Source organism: Lycium barbarum, chromosome 7 (assembly GCF_019175385.1).
Source record: "Lycium barbarum isolate Lr01 chromosome 7, ASM1917538v2, whole genome shotgun sequence".
NCBI classification, from domain to species: Eukaryota; Viridiplantae; Streptophyta; class Magnoliopsida; order Solanales; family Solanaceae; genus Lycium; species Lycium barbarum.
In genome coordinates this window covers 50,094,372-50,120,039 of record NC_083343.1, presented here as the reverse complement: position 1 = coordinate 50,120,039, position 25,668 = coordinate 50,094,372, and the positions used below count along the sequence as shown (strand labels likewise).

The window sequence follows — 25,668 nt, the reverse complement described above, 5'->3', positions numbered from 1 at the left end:
GAGCCTGATGCTCTGGAACTCTGGCCCGCTCTGGAATAAGAAGACCGATCAAACCTCGGACCTGGAAACCGCAGAGGTGTGCTCCCTACCAAATGGAATGGATATCGGGGATACTGCTGTCGCTGTCCTACCCTAGACTCACCCCCGATATCTAAAGATTTGGCCCTCTTGCCATGGCCTTTGTCACAATCACGTTCTGTCCTTTGCTGACGCTTACGATCTTCCAGATTCTGTGCATATGCCTGTTTACGAGAGATATCCATGCCTAGCTGTAATGTAGCAGTCGTACAAGCATCTATCAAATATGGCCCTAGACCAATCACAAAACGATGAACTCTGTCCTCCATCTCAGCAACCATGGCTGGAGCATATCTGGCCATAGAATCAAAATACACGCAATACTCCTGGACACTCATACTGCCCTGTTCAATACGCTGACATCTATCTGCTCGGGCTCGCCTGACCTCAGGAGGTAGATAATGGCGAATAAAAGCATCTGAGAACTCTCGCCAAACAAAGAGGGGCATTCTCTCCCCTAGATAACTCCAAGGTCTGATATCACTGTACTGCAATATCACGAAGCCTATACGAGGCCAACTCCACAGACTCGACCTCCTCCGCTTACATAACCCTCAAGGTCCTCTGCATACCATCAATAAAATCCTGAGGGGTCCGTATTTTGCTTTATCACAGAAAACTCTAAAGGACCTAACCCAAGGACGGTCTTGACCCTCGAACTACCAGCCATGTCTACCTGGTCAACACCAACTCCCTACCGCTGAGCCTAGGCGGCTACTAATCTGGTCAATAACTGCACAGCATCCCGCATGTCCTGGCCCGGTACATCCGGCTGAGGAACCAGGGCAGGTGCTGGAGGCGGAGTATGCGATGTCTCAGACGGCCCCTCACTCTGAATCTCATCTTGGGCCCTTGTGGCCTGCGGAGTATGCTAGTGGCCTCACTGGCAACCTTCTTGCCCTTCTAGGCAGCTGTATCGCACAATCTAAGAAGAAGAAAGAATGACAATTTCCTAATTGTCCTGTAGCCTCTGATTTATAAGTATGGTGCACAACACGCTTATAGACAAGACTCTACTAGGCACGGTCTGTAGACAATCCTAGCACGGAACTACTCTGATACCACTTCTGTCACGACCCAAACCAATGAGTCGCTACGAGTGTCTAACCTCTAGCGACCAAACACCCATATGTCACGACCCAAACCGATGGGCCATGACCAGTGCCCGAACTGGACACTCGTATAAGAACCTGCTCGATATGATTAGACCGAAACCGGAAACATTATGGCAATCTGTAAAACCTCGTTGTAAACTCATCATATGATACATCAAAAAGAACCTATCTCTTAAGAAGCCACAGTTAACCAAACATAACAAAATATGCAAGCCGATAAGGCTACCACTATGCGCGGGAATATCCAAAACGAACTACATCTGCATAGGTGATCAAACCGTATATACGCAACCCACATATGTTTACAGACCTCAAGGAGTATGTAAGGCATGAAATCAACATGCACATAAAATCCTAGAAAACATTTGAGACATGTCAATGAATGGGCAAAATAAATGCATCAGTACAGCTATATCAAAGAAAAACATATATACATAGAAATATCACCACAAAGGCCACAACGTCACCCTTGTCAACTATGCCATATATACACACCACAACAAAGGCCACAACATCACCCCCCTGTCAACTGTGCCATACATATACACATTACAATAAAGGCCACAACGTCACCCCCTATCAACTATGCCAAATATACACACAACAAAGGTCACAGTGTCACCCCTATCAACTGTGCCTTATATATATACAACAAAGGTCACAGCGTCACCCCCTGCACCTTGCCTTATATATATACAACAAAGGTCACAGCGTCACCCCCTGTCAACTGTGCCTTATATATATACAACAAATGTTACACCTCAGAAAATTTCCCGTTGGTACGCAAGTATATGAACTAATGGTGTGTGCGAGGAGTGCGAGTGAATAATGTTTCATGGGAAATGTATGTAAAGGGATGTGGATGATTAGAATGAAAAGTCGAGAAATAAGAAAAATTGAAAGTTGGCAAAACTGCCAGTGGTCGTATATTGCAAAATACGGACCGTAAAGTGCAATACGGTCCGTAAACTGGCAGACGTAAACTGGCATGCAAAGGCTTCAGCTGTCTGCCAGTGGTCGTAAAGTGCAAATATGGACCGTAAACTGGTATACGGTCCGTAAACTGCCAGGTCGTAAACTGGCATGCCAAACTTCAACTTTCTGCCAGCTGAGGAAAGAGGTATAATACGACCTGGTGGATGGACCGTAAAGTGATTTACGGCCTGTAAACCATGGTCGTAAATCCCATGCATGCAGGCCAAAGTCTCTGGTCTTGCTTAAGCTTAAAGACGACCACGAGGGACGGTCCGTAAAGTGGAATACGGACCGTAAACCTCCATGGACGACCACTGTTCACCCAGTAGAGATTTTCCAATTCATTAAATATGAGGATCAAGACTAGTGTTATTTCATTTCCACATTACACCACTTCTCTCTAGAACTTCTCTCTACATTTATTGTATGAGTTTTCAAGGATTATAAGCCATCAATAACATTAAGACAAGTGAATCAAGGATAAGGGAATCATCAAGGATCATCCAAGTCAAGAAATCCAAATGGAGAAAAACTAGGGTTTTGCTCAAAGAAGAGTATTATCAACCAAAGATTGTTCCTACAACTTCTAAGGTAAGATTCATGATTTTTACCAGATGTTTAAGATATTGGAGAATTAAAATACATGGATTGTAGAAAATGTGGTCAACTAGGTCATGAATGATTAATAGTGACATTTTGAGAAATAGTTTGAATTGAGTTATGAATGTTGTTGTGTTGTGATATGAGTGTGTTATAAATGGTATTAAGATCATGAACTAAACACTTTAGACGAATGGACGAAGATGGGTGTTATGACCATGAATGTGGGTCAATTAGAGGCAAATTGAGGAATCTAGATAACGTGGATAATGTGAATGACTAATGGCCATTGTTATGATATTAATGAAGGTATAAACGCTAGCATTGGAAGGAAACGTGCAAGTGTAGAATAGTCCGACGAAAAGGTATGTAAGGCTAACCCTTATTTCATAAGGCATGGTTCTTGGCCAAATTCCTAATTCCTCTATATGAGTATGTTGTCTTCACATGGTTGACATTCCGAGCTCATAAGCTCACGACCCTTGATATGTACTATGATTATACTATGTTCCTCATATGACGAGTAAGTCTATAATGTAGATGTAACGATAATGATGATAATAGTAATGATGATGAGAGTAAAATGAGACTAGAGATGTTTACAAGCTATAATATATGTATATGTATGCCTATGAAGGGCTATGATAAGACCCCGAGCTTATGATGTCGGGTAAGACTATATGTATATGACTATGTATAAAGTATGTATACGATTACGAAACGCGCGCACACCTCTGCAGATGGTACGGATAAACCTGACGCCTTGGTAGGGCCAGGTATGTATGATCTTGAGCCTTGGTTGGCCAAATATGTATGAAACACCGATCCTATGAGGTTGGGTATGCTATGTAAAGGCTATATATATAAAATGACCATGTATATAATATGAATATGAATGTGGAAAGACTATGTATAGGGATACGAATAAGGACATGTATACGAATATAAGCACAAGTATGGTACGAGTATTATTATGGGACACGAACGACGATGTATGCAAGTAAGCGACATGATGATGATATTACTGTCTCCCCTCCTATGCTATTTCATATGATATCTATTATGCTTCTATATTGATGTTGATCATGCTTTACATACTTAGTACATTCTTCGTACTGACGTCCTTTTGTTTGTGGATGCTGCGTCATGCCCGCAGGTGCTCAGGGAAATAGACTTGATCCATAGCTGCTTATTAAGAGATTGCATAGCTGAGCTCCATTTCTTTCGGAGCCGTAGCTTTTGGGTACTTATTCTTTTGTGTATATAATTATGGGCATAGCGGGGTCCTGTCTCGCTCATACGATATGTCATACTCTTAGAGGCTCGTAGTCATGTGTATATGGGTAGAGATGTTCGGCCATGTCGGCCCATGTTTTGTATATCTTTTGTTGGCCTCGTCGGCCTTGTACTTATGATGTGGCATAGATGCCTATGATATGTTAAATGATGATGGTTGTCTAATGGGATCAGTATGATTAACGATAAGAAAAGCACGAATTGACTTATGGTTCACCTAGATGTTATGTTATGTACGATAAGGGGGTGCCCGGGTGGGGTAGCACCGGGTGCTCGTCGCGGCCCCCTAGTCGGGTCGTGACAAAAGTGGTATGTCGCGGCCCCCTAGCCGGGTCGTGACAAAAGTGGTATCAGAGCAGTTCAGTCCTAGGATGTGTCTACGAGCCATGTCTAGTAGAGTCTTGGTTATGGGTGTGTTGCGCACCACACTTATAAACGAGAAGCTGCAGAAATTTTAGGAATATATGACCTTCTTTCTTCATAAGAATCGTGCGATAGAGCTATGATGTAAGAAATTCTTGTTCCTAAATCGTGTGTTGTGTATTTCAGAGATGCCTAAAGAGAAAAAGGCTACAGCAGCCCAAAAGGGCAAGACGGTGGCAGAAAAGCGGGCTGAAAGAGCACCGCCACCGGTAGTAGAGGAAGATGAGTCCCAGTGTGCGGCTCAATCTTAGTCCTCCCAGACAGTGCCTATTACTGAGGAGCACATGGGAGCCTCAGCCCCAGCTCCAGCTCCTCCACCGAATGCTTCGGGCCAAGACGTGAGAGAGGCCATTAATTTGTTGACTCAGTTGGTTGCGGCCCAGACTCAGAGGTCAAGCGCAGGGCAAGGTGACAGGATTGTTAGTGCAAGGGCCCGTGACTTCATTGCTTTGAAACCCCCGGAATTCTTTGGGTCGAAACTGGAGGAGGATCCTCAGGACTTCATAGACGGTATGTTGAGGACGCTCCGATTGATACATGCTTCAGACACTGAGTCGGTAGAGCTAGCGTCGTATAGGTTGAGGGATGTCTCAATCCAGTGGTATACGGTTTGGATGGCTTCACGGGGAGCCAATGCACCTCCCCCGGTATGGGAAGAGTTTGTTGATGCTTTTCTCCGTCACTATATGCCTCCAGAAGTTCGGAGAGCAAGGGCCGATAAATTTTTGAATCTGAGGCAAGGTAGCATGAGTGCTACAGAGTATAGTCTCCGCTTCAATTCCTTGGCTAGGTATGCTTCGGCCATGGTAGCGGATATGGGCGATCGGGTGCACCGGTTCGTGAAAGACCTAGGGCCACACTTGATGGATAAATGCTTAACTGCGTCCCTTCAGGATGGCATGAATATTGCCCGCATTCAGGCACATGCTCAGGAATTAGAGGAACACCTACAATAGCGGAGAAATGAACGTGAGCAGGATAGGGGCCATAACAAGAGGGCCAGACCTTCAGGTTCGAGGAGCGAGTCCAGGGGCGGACACAGACAGCAGTTTCCCAGCCATTCAGGCTATTCTATGACCAGTCCACCTCCACGGTTTGCAGGCCAGGGCCTTGATAGATCTGCTCGTTCAGGGCCGAATCCGAGTTATACAGGACCTCAGTTCAGAGGCGATTTGGGCCAGTCAAGGCCACCCGTACCACCGTGTTCCCAGTGTGGGAAGATGCATTGGGGTCGATGCCGATTTGGTTCAGATGATTGCTATTCATGTGGTCGGCCAGGCCATATTATGCGTGATTGCCCCTCAGTACATCGTAGAGGTAGGACCCAGCCATCAGGGTCGGTAGCCGGATCTTCGGCATCTGTACGCCCTACGGGGCCAGGTTCACATGCGCTAGTCGGCCGTGGTAGAGGTAGAGGCAGAGCTCCCAGTACTAGCGGTCCTCAGCACCGTATTTATGCTTTGGCTGGACGCCAAAATCTTGAGTCTTCTCCTGATGTGGTCATAGGTATATTATCGGTATTCTCTCATGATGTATATGCTTTGATTGATTCGGGCTTCACATTATCATATGTTACTCCATATATTGCGGGTCGATTTATAATTGAGCCAGAGTCTATCAAACCCTTTGAGGTGTCTACACCCGTGGGTGACTCGGTAATAGCTAGCCGAGTATATAGGAATTGTGTGATTGTGATTTGTGATCGTCGTACCATGATTGATTTGCATGAGCTAGAAATGGTAGATTTTGACGTTATTATGGGCATGGATTGGTTGGCTTCTTGTTATGCCAATGTTGATTGTCGAATGAAGATGGTTCGTTTCCAGTTTCCGGGAGAACCAGTATTAGAATGGAAAGGGAATGCGGCATCACCAAAAGGTAGGTTTATTTCCTATCTAAAGGCAAGGGAGATGATCACGAAAGGGTGCATTTATCACCTAGTACGAGTTCAAGATGTAGAAACTGAGTCGTCGACTCTTCAGTCAGTTCCGGTAGTGAACGAATTTCCGGATGTGTTCCCGGAAGAGCTTCCAGGACTTCCTCCCGAGCGGGAGATTGATTTTTCTATTGACGTGTTGCCAGACACTAATCCTATATCTATTCCTCCCTATAGGATGGCACCCGCAGAGTTGAAGGAGTTGAAGGAGCAATTAAAAGACTTGCTTGAAAAAGGCTTCATTAGGCCTAGTTCATCCCCGTGGGGAGCACCCGTATTGTTCGTCCGGAAGAAGGATGGCTCTTTGAGAATGTGCATTGATTATCGGCAATTGAATAAAGTGACAATTAAGAACAAGTATCCCTTCCCGAGGATTGATGATTTATTTGATCAATTGCAAGGTGCCAAATGGTTTTCAAAGATTGATTTGAGGTCCGGGTATCACCAAGTAAGATTTAGGGAGAAAGATATCCCTAAGACAGCTTTCAGAACAAGATATGGCCATTTCGAGTTCCGAGTAATGTCATTTGGGCTAACTAATGCACCGGCAGTGTTTATGGACTTAATGAACAATGTATTCAGGCCTTTTCTGGATCTATTCGTGATTGTATTCATCAATGATATCCTAGTGTATTCTAGATCCGAGGCAGAACATGCGGATCACTTGCGTATTGTCCTTGGAGTTCTTCGAACCCGAGAGTTATTCGCGAAGTTTTCCAAATGCGAGTTTTGGTTGAACTCAGTGGCATTTCTGGGCCACATTGTTGCAGCTGACGGTATTCGAGTGGATAGCCAAAAGATTGAGGCAGTGAAGACTTGGCCAAGGCCCACGACCCCTACGGAGGTTCGTAGCTTTTTGGGCTTAGCAGGTTATTACAGATGATTTGTTGAGGATTTCTCTTTTATTTCTGCACCGCTCACCAAGTTGACTCAGAAGTCAGCTAAGTTTCAATGGACAGATGCTTGCGAGCGTAGTTTCCAAGAGTTGAAAGACCGACTGACTTCAGCCCCAGTCTTGACACTTCCAGAGGGATTGGAAGGATATGTTATTTATTGTGATGCTTCAGGCGTCGTTCTAGGCTGTGTATTGATGCAAAATGGTAAGGTGATTGCATATGCTTCTAGACAATTACGGAAACATGAGCAGAATTATCCTACCCATGACTTAGAATTGGCCGCGGTGGTCCATGCTTTAACGATATGGAGACATTACTTATATGGTGTCCACGTGGATATTTATACAGATCATAAGAGTCTCCAGTACATCTTCAAGCAGAAAGAGTTGAATTTGCGGCAACGACGATGGATAGAGTTGCTAAAAGACTATGATGTTGAAATCCTGTACCACCCCGGAAAGGCAAATGTGGTGGCTGATACTCTTAGTCGTAGGTCGATGGGAAGTCTAAGTGATGTACGACCAGAAAAGAAAGAGATGGCCCGTGATCTTCAGCAGTTAGCTAGCCTAGGAGTCCAAGTGGTGGACTCAGGTAGCAGCGGAGCTACTATTCAGAATTCAGCAGTTTCATCGTTAGTAGCGGAAGTAAAAGAGCGACAATATAAGGATCCCATGCTAATGCAGTATAGAGATACACTCCCTCAGAAGGAGGATTCATCATTTGACCTTTCGGAAGACGGAGTTCTCCGATGTCGAGGTAGGTTATGTGTTCCCGATGTGGCAAGTTTACGCCACCAGATTTTGAGAGAAGCTCATTGTTCCCGTTACTCCGTTCACCCCGGAGCGACGAAAATGTATCATGATCTTAAGACTATATATTGGTGGAATGGGATGAAGAAAGACGTAGCGGAATTCGTAGCTCAGTGTCCTAATTGCCAACAAGTGAAGATAGAACACCAAAAGCCGGGTGGCTTATTGCAAGCTATAGAAATCCCAACTTGGAAGTGGGAAGTGATTAATATGGATTTCATTACAGGGTTACCCCGTTCTCGACGTAAGTATGATTCCATATGGGTGATTGTGGATAGACTCACAAAGTCAGCTCATTTCTTACCGGTCAGGACGACCTATGTGGCAGAAGATTATGCAAAGCTCTATCTCAAAGAGGTAGTGAGACTCCATGGCGTTCCGGTATCTATTATCTCCGATAGAGGAACTCAGTTTACAGCCAAGTTTTGGGGGTCTTTCCAAGAAGGTTTAAGGACCCAAGTGCGCCTAAGCACGGCATTTCACCCACAGACCGATGGGCAAGCTGAACGTACTATTCAGACTCTTGAAGATATGTTACGAGCATGTATGATAGATTTTGGAGGAAATTGGGATGACCATTTGCCACTCATTGAGTTTGCTTACAATAACAGTTATCATTCTTGCATTCAAATGGCACCGTATGAAGCTCTATATGGGCGAAAGTGTAGATCCCCAATTGGGTGGTTTGAAACCGGAGAAGCTAAGTTGATAGGGCCAGACTTGGTCCAGCAAGCCATAGAGAAAGTTAAGCTCATACAAGATCGGTTGCTAGCGGCTCAAAGTCGTCAGAAGTCCTATGCGGATAATCGTCGAAGAGACTTAGAGTTCGAAGTGAAAGATTGGGTATTCTTGAAAGTGTCGCCGATGAAGGGCGTGATGAGATTTGCCAAAAAGGGGAAGCTCAGTCCCCGGTATATTGGGCCACACGAAATTGTGCGCAAAATAGGCAAAGTGGCCTATGAGCTAGATCTACCTCCAGATTTGGAGTCAGTCCATCCAGTATTTCATGTCTCGATGCTTCGGAAGTGTGTTGGAGATCCTACGAGGATCGTCCCAGTGAATGATATTCAAGTGATAGAAAAGTTAACTTATGATGAAATACCCATTACCATATTAGATAGGGAAGTACGGAGGCTTAGAAACAAAGAAGTGGCCTCAATTAAAGTTCTGTGGAGAAATAACAATCGAGAGGAAATGACATGGGAAGCGGAAGAGAATATGCGATCCAAATACCCACATTTATTTCAGCCCTTGGAAGAAGTCCAAGATGAGACGTCAAAATCATAAGGTATGCATGTTTCCCCTTTTTATACATTCAGGTTGTGTGTGGCCAAATTTCTAGTGCTGTTGTATTATTGCCCTGTGAGGCATTGCTATTGTGGGTTGTTGTGACAGGGTGGTAGTGCCACATTACAGAGGAAACTCTGGCGAAATTTTTATAGAATTCCTCAAGCCTTTAACATTCGAGGACGAATGTTCCTAAGGGGGGTAGAATATTACACCTCGGAAAATTTCCCGTTGGTACGCAAGTAAATGAACTAATGGTGTGTGCGAGGAGTGCGAGTGTATAATGTTTCATGGGAAATGTATGTAAAGGGATGTGGATGATTAGAATGAAAAGTCGAGAAATGAGAAAAATTGAAAGTTGGCAAAACTGCCCAGTGGTCGTATATTGCAAAATACGGACCGTAAAGTGCAATACGGTCCGTAAACTGGCAGATGTAAACTGCCATGCAGGCTTCAGCTGTCTGCCAGTGGTCGTAAAGTGCAAATACGGACCGTAAACTGGTATACGGTCCGTAAACTGCCAGGTCGTAAACTGGCATGCCAAACTTCAACTTTCTGCCAGCTGAGGAAAAAGGTATAATACGACCTGGTGGACCGTAAAGTGATTTACGGCCCGTAAACCATGGTCGTAAATCCCATGCATGCAGGACAAAGTCTCTGGTCCTGCTTAAGCTTAAAGACGACCACGAGGGACGGTCCGTAAAGTGGAATACGGACCGTAAACCTCCATGGACGACCACTGTTCACCCAACACAGATTTTCCAATTCATTAAATGTGAGGATCAAGACTTGTCTTATTTCATTTCCACATTACACCACTTCTCTCTAGAACTTCTCTCTACATTTATTATATGAGTTTTCAAGGATTATAAGCCATCAATAACATTAAGACAAGTGAATCAAGGATAAGGGAATCATCAAGGATCATCCAAGTCAAGAAATCCAAATGGAGAAAAACTAGGGTTTTGCTCAAAGAAGAGTATTATCAACCAAAGCTTGTTCCTACAACTTCTAAGGTAAGATTCATGATTTTTACTAGATGTTTATGGTATTGGAGAATTAAAATACATGGATTGTAGAAAATGTGGTCAACTAGGTCATGAATGATGAATAGTGACATTTTGAGAAATAGTTTGAATTGAGTTATGAATGTTGTTGTGTTGTGATATGAGTGTGTTATAAATGGTATTAAGATCATGAACTAAACGCTTTAGACGAATGGACGAAGATGGGTGTTATGACCATGAATGTGGGTAAATTAGAGGCAAATTGAGGAATCTAGATGACGTGGATAATGTGAATGACTAATGGCCATTGTTATGATATTAATGAAGGTATAAACGCTAGCATTGGAAGGAAACGTGCAAGTGTAGAATATTCTGACGAAAAGGTATGTAAGGCTAACCCTTCTTTCATAAGGTATGGTTCTTGGCCAAATTCCTAATTCCTCTATATGAGTATGTTGTCTTCACATGGTTGACATTTTGAGCTCATAAGCTCACGACCCTTGATATCTACTATGATTATACTATGTTCCTCGTATGACGAGTAAGTCTATAATGTAGATGTAACGATAATGATGAGGATAGTAATGATGATGAGAGTAAAATGAGACTAGAGATGTTTACAAGCTATGATATATGTATATGTATGCCTATGAAGGGCTTTAATAAGACCCCGAGCTTATGATGCCGGGTAAGACTATATGTATATGACTATGTATAAAGTATGTATACGATTACGAAACGCGCGCACACCTCTGCAGATGGTACGGATAACCCTGACGCCTTGGTAGGGCCAGGTATGTATGATCTTGAGCATTGGTTGGCCAAGTATGTATGAAACACCGATCCTATGAGGTCGGGTATGCTATGTAAAGGCTATATATATGAAATGACCATGTATATAATATGAATATGAATGTGAAAAGACTATGTATAGGGATACGAATAAGGACATGTATACGAATATGAGCACAAGTATGGTACGAGTATTATTATGGGACACGAACGACGATGTATGCAAGTAAGCGACATGATGATGATATTACTGTCTCCCCTCCTATGCTATTTCATATGATATCTATTATGCTTCTATATTGATGTTGATCATACTTTACATACTCAGTACATTCTTCGTACTGACGTCCTTTTGTTTGTGGACGCTGCGTCATGCCCGCAGGTGCTCAGGGAGACAGACTTGATCCATAGCTGCTTATTCTGAGATTGCATAGCAGAGCTCCATTTCTTTTGGAGCCGTAGATTTTGGGTACTTATTCTTTTGTGTATATAATTATGGGCATAGCGGGGTCCTGTCCCGCTCATACGATGTGTCATACTCTTAGAGGCTCGTAGTCATGTGTATGTGGGTAGAGATGTTCGGCCATGTCGGCCCATGTTTTGTATATCTTTTGTTGGCCTCGTCGGCCTTGTACTTATGATGTGGCATAGATGCCTATGATCTGTTAAATGATGATGGTCGTCTAATGGGATCAGTATGATTAACGATAAGAAAAGCACGAATTGACTTATGGTTCACCTAGATGTTATGTTATGTACGATAAGGGGGTGCCCGGGTGGGGTAGCACCGGGTGCTCATCGCGGCCCCCTAGCCGGGTCGTGACAACAAAGGTCACAACGTCACCCCCTGTCAACTATGCCTTATATATACATGAAGAATGAAAATGAGTGCAGTGCATAGTCAAAATGAATTAATAGAACTTTGTAATGTCACAAATTAGCTATATATCTACATATACTATACTCATGGCATGCATAGGAGTGCGACTAAAAACTATCGCTCTATCCCACCTTGAAGGAACAATTTATAAGGTGAGATCAATAACAATGAAATAAATCGAGAAATTAGCTTAACATTTTCACATCATCGTTGAAATCATATTTGAGACCTTTAAGCATAAAATCATCGTCAACGTAATCCTCATAAAAACATTCTCATTTTTAACATCATAAGAAGCATTAAGAGTCATAACTTCTAGCTTTTGAAATCAAGGAGGTTATGGAAACACTTATCGAATCATACCATAGGAATCATGCCTTTAAAAGAAAGGGATAAGCCTTAACATACCTTTCGGTCGCCTTAGTAGTTCAACGTTTATCCTTCCAAGCTCGTAAATCTACATATAAACCATTCATACTATTATTAGGCTCAATGTCATATGCTCATCTTAAGCCTCCAATTTAATTCCGTTTAGAATCAGCCGAAATTCGGGCAGCACCTCCCCTGTTTATATGCCTAGCCTTAAATCACAATCCAACAACCAACAACAGCAACAGCAATACCAACATCACAACAATATTATCAACACCAATAGGCTCCATAAAACATCCCACACGATGTTTTCCAAATTTCTCAACTAACCATAACAATATCCACGATACCATAATCAAAGAATTATATTCAATTTAATCTCAAAATAATCCAAAATCTCCTTTCAAATTAATTCCATAGTCATCATCTTCACTTTAATAATTTGCAACTTCTATACTATGATTCTGTTCTTTTACAGGACTTGCAAAACCTTCAAATCAACTTAATCATGAGAAATAGGATGGAGAACATCCCTTACACTAGAAGAACTTCACCCCACTCAACTTCTTCCAAGACCAAATTTATCACATCATTAAGTGGAGACAAGAACAATCCTTCTTCGTGACTTAGCTTGGGGCTTTGGAGTTTAATCCTCTTTGGATGGTATAGAATGTTTTGGAATGGTGGAGAGCCTTCAAGAATATTCTTGCAGTGGAGAGAGAAGTGTGGAAAATTCTAGAGAGGTGTGGAGAGGTTAGGGGAGTTCTAAAGGATTATGGAGTTTAAGAAAATGATTAAAATGAAGTGTAGATGCCCTTTTATAGGTGCCAAATTCGGATTGGGCCGGGTCAAAACATAAGTGGGCTTTTAAGTGGATTTTCCGGATTCCTGCCCAGGTTCAGGTTCCTCTGACTGTCCGTTTTAAAATGGCCATAAGCCCCTGCTCGGATGTCGGATTGACAAACGGTTTGTTGCGTTGGAAACTAGACTCGATGAAATTCATTTTAGGCTTTTGAAATACCTTAAAACTCCTCATATACTCGGAGATATACCCCTCCAAAATTGACCCAAAATTCTGTCCGGAATTCTGCTAACTTGTTTTTCCAAATTTTTGACAACCTTATTTTCTTCGCTTTGCTTGGTCGCGGAATATTCTAAAACTCTCCATACATGATATTTATCATTAATCATACTTGATAATGGTCATGTCCTTTGGTTTCAAGGTTGTCCTTCCCGGTTACGACTTACGAGATCGTAATTCATCCTTTACTTTATTGTTATTAACTTCCCATGGCTTGTACCTTCTAAAACTTCATGGAATGTCTCCGATACTCCATTAATATGGTGAAGTACGTGGCATGCTCATGCTCTAAGAATGTCTCCGCCGAATTCTTCACGATCTAGTCCGCCTAATACTCCATTTTCCCTTAGGCTACTCTAGCTTCTCATTTGTCTCTTATGTCTGAATTTATAGAACTTTTAGTACGCTTCCCAAGGGGTCACCTATCCTAGTATTTCTCTTACCCCAGCACGCTTAACCTTGAAACTCTGATAAAATCTGGTGTGTTAGTGCTGATATAATTGCACCCACTTTACTGCATGACCTTCATCACCTAATCTCGAGCAAGTTGAGGTCTTAACATTCCAAAACATTCTCGTAATGCATCTCCATCCGAATTAGAAAGGATCTCTTATTCTTCCGACTACACAATTACTACCTTGGCCTTTTTAATCCTCAATATCCAACTTTCACCTGTATGTATGACTACTTTCCATCCTAGATTTCAAAATTCCCCATGGTGACGAAAACACCTTGGTCGTCGTTATTTATAAATACTTGGTTGTCGGCCCCTTTTGATTTCCGCTCGCCACTATTAAGTTATAATTTACTGTAAATACACATACACAGGAAATTTCAATAAAGGCTCATATACCTGTAGCCGATCGGTCTCTAGCCTGATTTGGTGGACTATAAGGTGAAGGGTGCTCCTCGTCATCGTCTACCCACCATGTGCTCATCTGGCCTTCATCATCTCTCTCATATGAGTCCGAGGAATGTAGATAATCGGGTAACTCCTGGTTTACCGACGGCCAGGATAGGGGGCTGGAGTAATCCGTAACACTTACCAAGGAAGCTGTTCTGACGTAGTGCTCTACCATAGCAGTAGCTGGAACAACCTCGGGGATCTCCTCCTCCGGTTTCCTAGACGAATCCGTGTCATAACTGTCCTCTGGGAGTTCCTCCTCCCTGGGAGTCAAAAACTCTGGAGGAATCGTCGATGGGTCCTCCGAGGAATCCGTCTCAATAGAACAACTGAGGCTCCTCCGACTCGGTGCTGGAGCCTGGGGTTCTGGATCTACTCTAGTGGCCTTCTTATCACCCCCACTATCTGAAGCTGATCTCTTCATCTCTCGTCAGTCTGCACTTACCTACAAAAATAGGATCAGAAGCGATCTTTCCTAGACTCTGGCTCTATCGCACGATCTAAGATAGAAAGAAAGGTCAATGAATCCTAAATGCCCTGCAGCCTCCTGTTTATAAGTGTGGCCGGCTTCACACCCATAAATAGGACTCTACCGGATACGGTCTGTAGACAATCCCTAGGACGAACTGCTTTGATAGCACTTTTGCGACGAGCCAAACCGATGGGCCATGACCAGTGCCCGAACTGGACACCCGTATACGAGCATGCTCGGTATGATCAGACCGAAACCGGAAACAATATTGCAATTTGTGAAGGCACGCTGTAAACTCATCATATCATACATCAAAAAGAACCCGTCTTTTGAAAGGCCACAGCTAACCAAACATAACAAAATATGCAAGCCGATAAGGCTGCCACTATGCATGGGAATATCCAAAATGAACTACATCTGCATAGCTAATCAAACCGTATATACACAACCCACATATGTCTACAGACCTCTAAGAGTATAACAAAGCCTATGTCAAAGGATCTGTACCAAAATGACTCGAGCTCCGGAACACTAGATCCCTCCAAGCGGCTGAGCTAAAGTCCTAAACCAGAGGATCACCGAAATAAGTGTCTATACCTGCGGGCATGAAACGCAGCCCCCGAAGAAAGGGGGACAGTACGAATAGTGTACTGAGTATGTAAGGCATGAAATCAACATGTACATAAAATCCTCGAAAACATTTGAGACATGTCAATGAATGGGCAAAATAAATTCATCAGTACAGCTATATCAAAGAAACACATATATCCATAGAAATATCACCACAAAGGCCACAACGTCAGCCCCCATATATATACACACCACAACAAAGGTCACAGCGTCACCCCCTGTCAACTGTTCCATACATATACACATCACAAGAAAGGCCACAACGTCACCCCCTGTCAACTGTGCCATACATATACACATCACAACAAAGGCCACAACGTTACACCCTGTCAACTGTGCCATATATACACACAACAAAGGTCACAGCGTCATCCCCTGTCAACTGTGCCTTATAGATATACAACAAAGGTCACAGCGTCACCCCATGTCAACTGTGCCTTATATATATACAACAAAGGTCACAGTGTCACCCCCGTTAACTGTGCCTTATATATACATGAAGAATGAAAATGAGTGCAGTGCATAATCAAAATGAAATAATAGAACTCTGTAATGTCACAAAATAGCTATATACATATATTATACTCATGGCATGCATAGGAGTTTAACTAAAAACTATCGCTCTATCCCACCTTGAAGGAACAATTTATAAGGTGAGATCAACAACAATGAAATAAATCGAGAAAATTATGAAATAGCTGAACATTTTCACGTCATCGTTGAAATCATATTTGAGACCTTTAAGCATAAAATCATCCTCAACGTAATCCTCATAAAAACATTCTCATTTTTAACATCATAAGAAGCTTTAAGAGTCATAACTTCTAGCTTTTGAAATCAAGGAGGTTATGGAAACACTTATGGAATCATACCATAGGAATCATGCCTTTAAAAGAAAGGGACGAGCCTTAACATACCTTTCGATCGCCTTAGTCGTTCAACATTTATCATTCCAAGCTCGTAAACCTACATATAAACCATTCATACTATTATTAGGCTCAATGTCATACTCTCATCTTAATCCTCCAATTTAATTCCATTTAGAATCTGCAGAAATTTGGGCAGCACATCCCCTGTTTATATGCCTAGCCCGAAATTAAAATCCAACAACCAACCAACAACAACAACAATACCAACATCACAACAATATTATCAACACCAATAGGCTCCATAAACCATCCCACACGATGTTTTCCAAATTTCTCAACTAACCATAACAATATCCATGATACCATAATCAAAGAATTATATTCAATTTAATCTCAAATTAATCCAAAATCTCCTTTCAAATTCATTCCATAGTCATCATCTTCATTTAATAATTTGCAACTTCTATACTATGATGCTCTTCTTTTACAGGACTTGCTAAACCTTCAAATCAACTTAATCATGAGAAATAGGATGGAGAACATACCTTACACTAGAAGAACATCACCCCACTCAACTTCTTCCAAGACTAAATTTATCACAACATTAAATGGAGACAAGAACAATCCTTCTCCATGACTTAGCTTGGGGATTTGGAATTTAATCCTCTTTTGTGATGGTATAGAATATTTTGTAATGGTGGAGAGCCTTCAAGAATATTCTTGTAGTGGAGAGAGAAGTGTGGAAAATTCTAGAGAGGTGTCGAGAGGTTAGGAGAGTTCTAGAAGATTATGGAGTCGAAGAAAATGATTAAAATGAAGTGTAGAGGCCCTTTTATAGGTGCCAAATTCGGATTGGGCCGGGTCAAAACATAAGTGGGCTTTTAAGTGGATTTTTCGGATTCCTGCCCAGGTTCGGGTTCCTCTGACTGTCCGTTTTAAAATGTCCATAAGGCCCTGCTCGGATGTCGGATTGACAAACGGTTTGTTGCGTTGGAAACTAGACTCGATGAAATTCATTTTAGGCGTTTGAAACACCTTAAAACTCCTCATATACTCGGAGATATACCCCTCCAAAATTGACCCAAAATTCTGTCCGGAATTCTGCTAACGTTTTTTTTCCAAATTTTTGACAAACATATTTTCTTCGCTTTGCTTGGTCGCGGAATCTTCTAAAACTCTCCATACATGATATTTATCATTAATCATACTTGATAATGGTCATGTCCTTTGGTTTCAAGGTTGTCCTTCCCGGTTACGACTTACGAGATCGTAATTCATCCTTTACTTTATTGTTATTAACTTCCCATGGCTTGCACCTTCTAAAACTTCATGGAATGTCTCCGATACTCCATTAATATGGTGAAGTACGTGGCATGATCATGCTCTGAGAATGTGAGGTGTAACACCCTATACTCATATCTGAATCTTACTGAACATCAAGGGCCCATAAAAATGACTTAAACTGATCTCATATTTAGGCGACATCATGAACTCTGAACAATCTACATATATGAATAAACATGATGAAGAACAGTGCAAGCCAGCTAGGCTGCTACATATACTGTACGCAAAAGAATAGAAGCTGACAAGGCTACATCATCTGACTAATACATACAAATGTCTACAAACCTCTGCTGGAATAAAAGTTGTAGAAGGACGGGACAGGGCCCCATCATACCCATCTATATACATCTCAAAAGAATGGCATACCAAAATCGAATGCAACTCCGGATCAAATGAAGTGCACTGATCACTGTTGGATAAAAGTCCTACTAAGCTGGACCACATGCCTGTCTACCTGTACCTGCGAGCATGAACGCAGCCCCCCGAGCAATGGGCAGTCAGTATGAATAATGTACTGAGTATGAAAGGCGTAAGAGCAATCATGTACATATAAGAATCATGACTAAAGTCTGAACTCATAAGCTGAAATAATTGTCTGCATGTACTTGTATGAACTAGTATCTCTATGTATCTGCATAAATCTATATAACTGACAATGCTACTGTGGGCGCATAATATGTATGATAATGCTTATCAATGAAGGTCATACATCTATATATATGCGTGTATAACGCCTGATATATGTGCGTATATAATGCCTGTCAAGCCTCTATGGCATCCCATCATATCATATCGGCCTCTCTGCGGCCATCATCATCATCATATACATTGTTGTGGTACGTGTAGCCTGATCCCTATATCATCATCATGGTAGACCAGCTGATCAAGTGGTAATGCGTGTATAATGCCTATCTCTCTTCTCATACCCCACATATATCTATTATTCGCGTATATAGCGCCTTCTGGTCACGGGCCAATGTGCTTAGATATATAACGAATGTAATGCATAAATAAAATGTATACATAGAACTAGCTACATAAAACTGGACCCATGAACAAAAGGAACAATCATAAACGGGGTGCATGGACATCAAAGACTGAAGTACTCCTACTGTTTCTAAGAGTAGAGTAATATAGAAGCTCACTTACTCGTTTGTTGACTCATATCATAGGATCATGCCAAAAGAAAGAAAGGATAGCCTTAACATAACTCGAACTGTATCCAATCGTCCAACTTCTAATCCTCGAGCTCGTAAGTCTACAATCAAGATAACGTAGGCCTTAATTAGACTATTTACCTTGCCTACTAATCATTTTGAATACGAGTAGAGCTTAACAAATTATGGGAAACATTTCCCTTATAAGCTTAACAATCCTTCAACTTCCCATTCAATCCAACAACAACAAAATATATATATATAAATATACTCAAATCTATTCCCCATCATCTCTTAAAATAGCCCCAAATTACTATCTTAACCTTCATCAACTTACCACTTTCACAAATACCATCTCTTTGCCTAAAACCACTAAAATCCTTGGTAATTAACTTAAATACAAGGGTAGAAATCATTTACATACCTTGAGAGGCCTAATACTCCAAGAATCACTTCAACTCGAACTTCCTAAGCTTCACAACCTTGAACAAACCCTAGAAACAACCTTCTTCTTTACAAGCACGGGTTCACGGGGCTCGGATCTTACCAAATCACCACTAATAATGATGGAAATGTTGGGAGAGAATATACTAGGGTTTCTCTGATCTGGAATGGAGGAAAAATGGGAAATAAAATCGTGAACCACATATTTATACTCGGAGTTAAAAAGTTACAGCGATGCGATTCGACGAGCGGATCAACGACCCGACGACGTGTCGACGGTCTGTCGATGTGCTCCGTCGACCTGAGCCTTCAGATTCAGGGCTGCAGAAGCCCATCGACGCCGCATTAACGATGGCCCGTCGACGATGACTGGTGTCTACAGACTTCTCCTGTTCAGTTCTGATCGTGTCGATTCGATTCGTTCAATTTCTAATCTTGTAAATTGCCAGGAACACCTGTTGGTACCTTTATACACGGGGTAAGATACTTTCTACCTCCAAACTCGGGCTCGGGTCTCTATTCCAAAGGAATACCCGACTAGGAAACCATAGGTTCTACAACGACGAGAACGAGAGGCGTAACATTTGCTTCCCCCCTTAAAGGTTTTACCTTATGGTGTTGTATTTCATTGCCATTCTCAATCAAAATTTATAGGGATACTCGAAATAATGATGTGCCCAACTATCTATCTGGCCAGAATAGTACTTTTTATTCCAATAACTAATGCTCGATGTCCACTTGTAGCATCATCTTAATTTTATCATTCCATATCAACTTGTCCCATACTTTCCCTTTAATCAATCTATAGCAATCATAGACGTATAATCTTTGTTATCTCTTAAATCTTTGGTCCTCATCCTTAAATTTTACAAAAATTTTAACAGAGCTTCCCCTATATTTCTTACAACCCAAAACTTGCACGCAGCCTAGAAAATACATGCAATGCCTCACAGGGCTCTCAATATTGAACAGAAATGCAAAGATGACGAAACTTACCTCATGTCTCACAACTCGGAATATAATTGAACTTTTATCAATTGTCCTTTTATATTTCCCTGGTCACTTTCTCTTCCATTCATTGGCTATACATTACAATAATACTTGCAACATTCTTACCATAGTTGACTTATAATCCTTTTCACCGTTACTTTCCTCTGTACTGATTCCTTCAACTTCTATCGTCTACAATATTACAACTGAACTTATCATTAAATTATACATTTAACTAATTCCCCTGCTTTACTATACAATCAACTTATCTCGGTTATGACCAATTCATTCTCATAGAAGAAGCACATTTTGATGACATAGTTTCAGCAAAGTGACTTACCTCTGTAATCCCAATATCATCATCCACTTCCTTTGTCAATACCATTCTTCCGCTGAAATCAAGGGTTAGTACAAGAAATTTCATTCCCTATGACTTGGCTCTCATCACACGATCCTATTGAGTATGTAAGGCATGAATAGTAGCATGATATAAGAATGAAGATAAAATAAGATAAAGTGAGCAATTATACCTCGTACATTTCTTGATATTTCTGTCACGTAAATTAACTTGTCTATAGGAAACACATTTCATACACATCCATACACAATATACACACACTTGCATTCACATACATTTACTATACATACTTCTGTCATATCCGTACCCAGCCTTGTTGGGACTCGGTGCCATCCGTACCCGGCCCTTTCAGGACTCGTTGTTATCCGTACCCGGCCCTGTCGGGACTCGGTGTCATCCGTACCCGGCCCTTTCGGGACTCGGTGTTATCCATACCCGGCCCTTTTAGGACTCGGTGTCATCCGTACCTGGCCCTTTCTGGACTCGGTGTTATCCCCAACTGATCAGTGGGAGTGCAATGCATACATACATATATATACATAAAAATACATAAATGAAATGAACATCATCATTAGCATTATCATTATCACCATATCATTCCTTAAATGATCAACCATCGTAAGATGAAATAGATAATGTCATGAGAGTATTCAGAGCTATGAACTTGGATAGCATTAGAAATAGAATCGTCATCGCCATATCTCACCTCGAAAGAACAAGTATTATGAGGCGAGATCAATCACAAAGAATAGTCTCAAAGATCATGAATAATCTCAATAATATCGTAAGGATCATGAGATTCATAGGCTTCTACCATTTATGGTGGCAAGGATATTATGGATATGGTACAAAGGTTTATAACAAAAGAATCATGCCTTTAGAAAGAAAGGGTTTATCCTTAACATACCTAAATCTCCTCATCTCCCCAATGCTTTCAAAAGCAGTCCACAATACAATTCAATCTACATTAATACAATAAGGTCCATGATTAACACCGTAAAGAGACTTAGTCGAATCTCTATGTTAGTAATTTGGGCAGCATCTTCCCTATAATATTGACTTCCTCCAACTCCACATAACAAAAACAACTAGAGAAACACAACAAATACAACATCAACAACAAGGAACAATATGTCAATAACAAGTCATCAATATCTCACGACGAGTAGTAAGCTCGGATTGGATCCCTTTTAACACGCTTCAACTCCATTGTCATTCATCCTTGAACGTAGTAGTATATCCAGTATACTAATCAATACTTTTTAAAGGATGTCCAACCTTCTACTCAATTTCGAAGTTACCCAAAACAGTCCAACACAAGATAATATCACTGCGGACAACTTCCAGGTGCTTTATATCCATTTCCTTTTCTAGTTAGCAATTTCCTCAAGAAGCTTGACATGTAAACCAATATAATCATACTTACAGTACCATATCCAATTTATTTAAAATAATTCCTAGCCACTTAAAGTTCATAAGAGCAGCTTTCAAAACAGTCCACACGCCTAACATTTCAATCTTCACTTTCAATCTCAAATTTCTTATGTTTCTTTCACCAATTCACTTGATAAACATATATATACAAATAACAACATAGACCATATCACAATCATGTTGTATTCCATAATTTCTAGCCATCACAAATCATATTTATCACCTCAAAATATCCCAACGAAACAGTAGCCATATCTTAGGCTATTTCAATGCTATCTTGTTGTATTTTGCGATAAACAATCTCTCCAATATGGAATTAAGCTTAAGCACAACCAAAGGGATGTTAAACTTACCTTAAACAGTAAATATCATTTGAAATCCGCCACTGATTCAACTTCCAATCACCCTTAAACACAACACAACGCTATAGAGGTGTTCTTCCTTACCAAGGTTAACTTTTGAGGTTGAATTTGGATATAATGACTTGAATTTGATATTAGACCTTCATGAACTTGGTAGAGAGGGTTTCGGGGAAGTTTAGAGAGGGTTTAGAGGGTGAGAGAGGTGTAAAATGATTGAAGAAAAAAAATAGATTTTTCATTTTAAATTTTCTGATTTTCACTCTTCACAGTCACTGTTCATTTCGTGTGCACTGTTCACCCGCGTGCACTGTTCATCCACGGAATTATTTTAGGGACTCAAATTTTATACACCGATCTCTTTATTTGCATACTTGGATATGACCGAAATTCTATATAGTCTGTATAACTTGTTCAACATCCCAAACTTGACAAAACTTTTTTTTTCTCCGATGCGTTTAACTTCCAACCTTCACAACACTTGCTTATCACTTGTTAAACATAACATAAACACTTATAACTCCAAACATAATCTTGTCCTTTGAGCTTATGTGACTAACTTACGATGCAACTTAACGTATGAAAATACGGGATGTAACATATATATAGTGTGTGGTAGATCATCGTATGACTTGATTGGGTTGTTATCATGTTTATCTGTGACTCTTTTACTGTGTTACTAAACATTTTCGGCCTATGATACTTACTCAGTACGTGTGGTTTGTACTGATATTGCACTTGCTACACCCTTTTTGGGGTGTAGATTGTTTCAGGTGATTGATCGAAGCATATGTGGAAATACGCGATGCCTATCTGGAAGGCCTCCTCCCATTTCATTTCGGGACGGAGGTTGAGCCTTAGAATGTCGCTCTTGTACTAGTCTAGACTAGGTCATGGCAAGTTGGATCGATTCTGTATTTGTTACATCTTTGTAATTATATTAAATCTTGAGTTTATTGCATATATTATGAAGTTTCCGCTGAATTCCTAAGTATCTATTGATTTAAATGAATTTTCTTTACTTAATTGATGTATAATCAATGAGGGGGTTCGCCTACCGAGGGAGGAAAGGTAAGTGCCCGCACGACCCTAAATTGGGTCGTGACATCTGCGCCACCGGAAGAACTTGCACCACCTTGTTGAGGACTAAATGTGGGGCTGGGAACAGTAAGCATGTGTCCACGAGTAGAAAAATTACCCTTACCTAAGGATTTGCCTGCACGACCTTTGTTAGCTCGAGCTCTACCTCGAGGCATATCTACAAACAAAAAATAAAGGAGGATATGAAATCTACTAGATATTACTATAAGTAGTTTCTAGTTACATGTCACTTTAACAATTTTTTCACATAGAGTACATTTCTCTAGTACAAGGGAAAGAGCACACATGGTATAAAGCCAATATAAGAAAACTACTTCAATCATGTTACATATTTTCTAGAGATTCTACAGCAAGAAAGCTTTCAAGCTCTGCACATTGTTGACAATTTTATTTCAAGACTATAATTTTGCATATCATTGTACTGATACAGATCCGAAAATGTTCAAATAATTTGTTAACTGATCCTAAATAAGTTGAAATTACTCGGAAAGAAGCTAAGCAGCGTATCAATGGAATTAAAACATATCCAATAGCACAGCCTGATATAAAGAGGCACAATACAACAACAACAAGAAATACTTGCACTATCTGATAGAAATACTTACACTATCTGATGTTGGAACCAATCGCTGAATTTCTGAATTTGTTATATTCTTCAGACCAAAATACAACGATTTTGGCTCCAATTAGTTCTGAATTTAGACAGATTAATCATGTAACACTATTAAGTTGACAATAAACATTACTGCTGCTAAAATAGGAATTAGTCTAATGTAAAAGAGGCATAACACAATGTAAGCTAGAAGAGGCATACTAGGACCTGATGTTTGAACTTGATTGATATGATCTGCTCCACCATAGGAACTTGCACCACCTTGTTGAGGACTAAATGTGGGACTGGGAACAGTAGGCATGTGTCCACGAGTAGAAAAATTACCCCTACCTAAGGATTTGCCTGCACGACCTCCGCTAGCTAGACCTCTACCTCGAGGAATATCTACAAACAAAAAATAAAGGAGGATATGAAATCTACTAAGATATTACTATAAGTAATTTCTGGTTACATGTCACTTTAACAATTTTTTTCACATAGAGTACATTTTTCTAGTACAATAGAAAGAGCACACATAGTATAAAGCCAGTATAAGAAAACTACTTCAATAATGTTAAAGATTTTCTAGAGTTTTTACAGCAAGAAAGCTTTCAAGTTCTGTGCATTTTTGACAATTTTAGTTCAAGACAATTATTCTGCATATCATTGTACTGATACAGATCCGAAATTCAAATAATTTGTTAACTGATCCTAAATAAGTTGAAATTGCTCAAAAAGAAGCTAAGCAACGTACCAATAGAATTAAAACATATCCAACAGCATAGCCTGATATAAAGAGGCACAATACAACAATAACAAAAATACTTGCACTATCTGATGTTGGAACCAATCACTGAATTTTTTAATTGGTTATATTCTTCAGACCAAAATACAACGATCTTGGCTCCAATTAGTTATGAATTTAGGCAGATTAATCATGTAACACTATTAAGTTGACAATAAACATTACTGCTGCTAAAATAGGAATTAGTCTAATGTAAAAGAGGCATAACACAATGTAAGCTAGATGAGTACACCACATACATTACTGCAAACGTGATATTCAATTTGATTCTTTATAGATTATACTACAAAATGGATACATAACTTATAGCATACCACACAGATTAATACAAACAAAACTCAATGAAAATATAGTAGCACATTTTTATCAATACACTAGTCATCATCTGTTTCTTCTTCAAAGTCTTCCTCATCGTCCTCCTCAGTTTCATCCTCAGTTTCATACTCGTCTTCTGTAGATTCTTCTTCAAATTCTTGATGCTCTGGCAACAATCCATCAACAAAGGGTTCAACCATTTCAATTACATCCCCATTTGGATCATGTAAGATTATATTCTCATCAGTAATGAAATTCATATCTATCTCATGGACTTCAACTTCATCTACTTGGAAAGGACGATCCGATTCTCGAATTGTTGTTATTGCCTCATCGGGTTGTTCAAT

General features: G+C 40.6%; 1 pseudogene; it reads right to left on the bottom strand.

Moving 5' to 3' along the window:
* LOC132601487 (uncharacterized) overlaps positions 1–20,742 on the bottom strand; it is a 48,539-nt pseudogene extending 27,797 nt beyond the window's left edge.
* Positions 20,743–25,668: the final 4,926 nt, after the last annotated feature.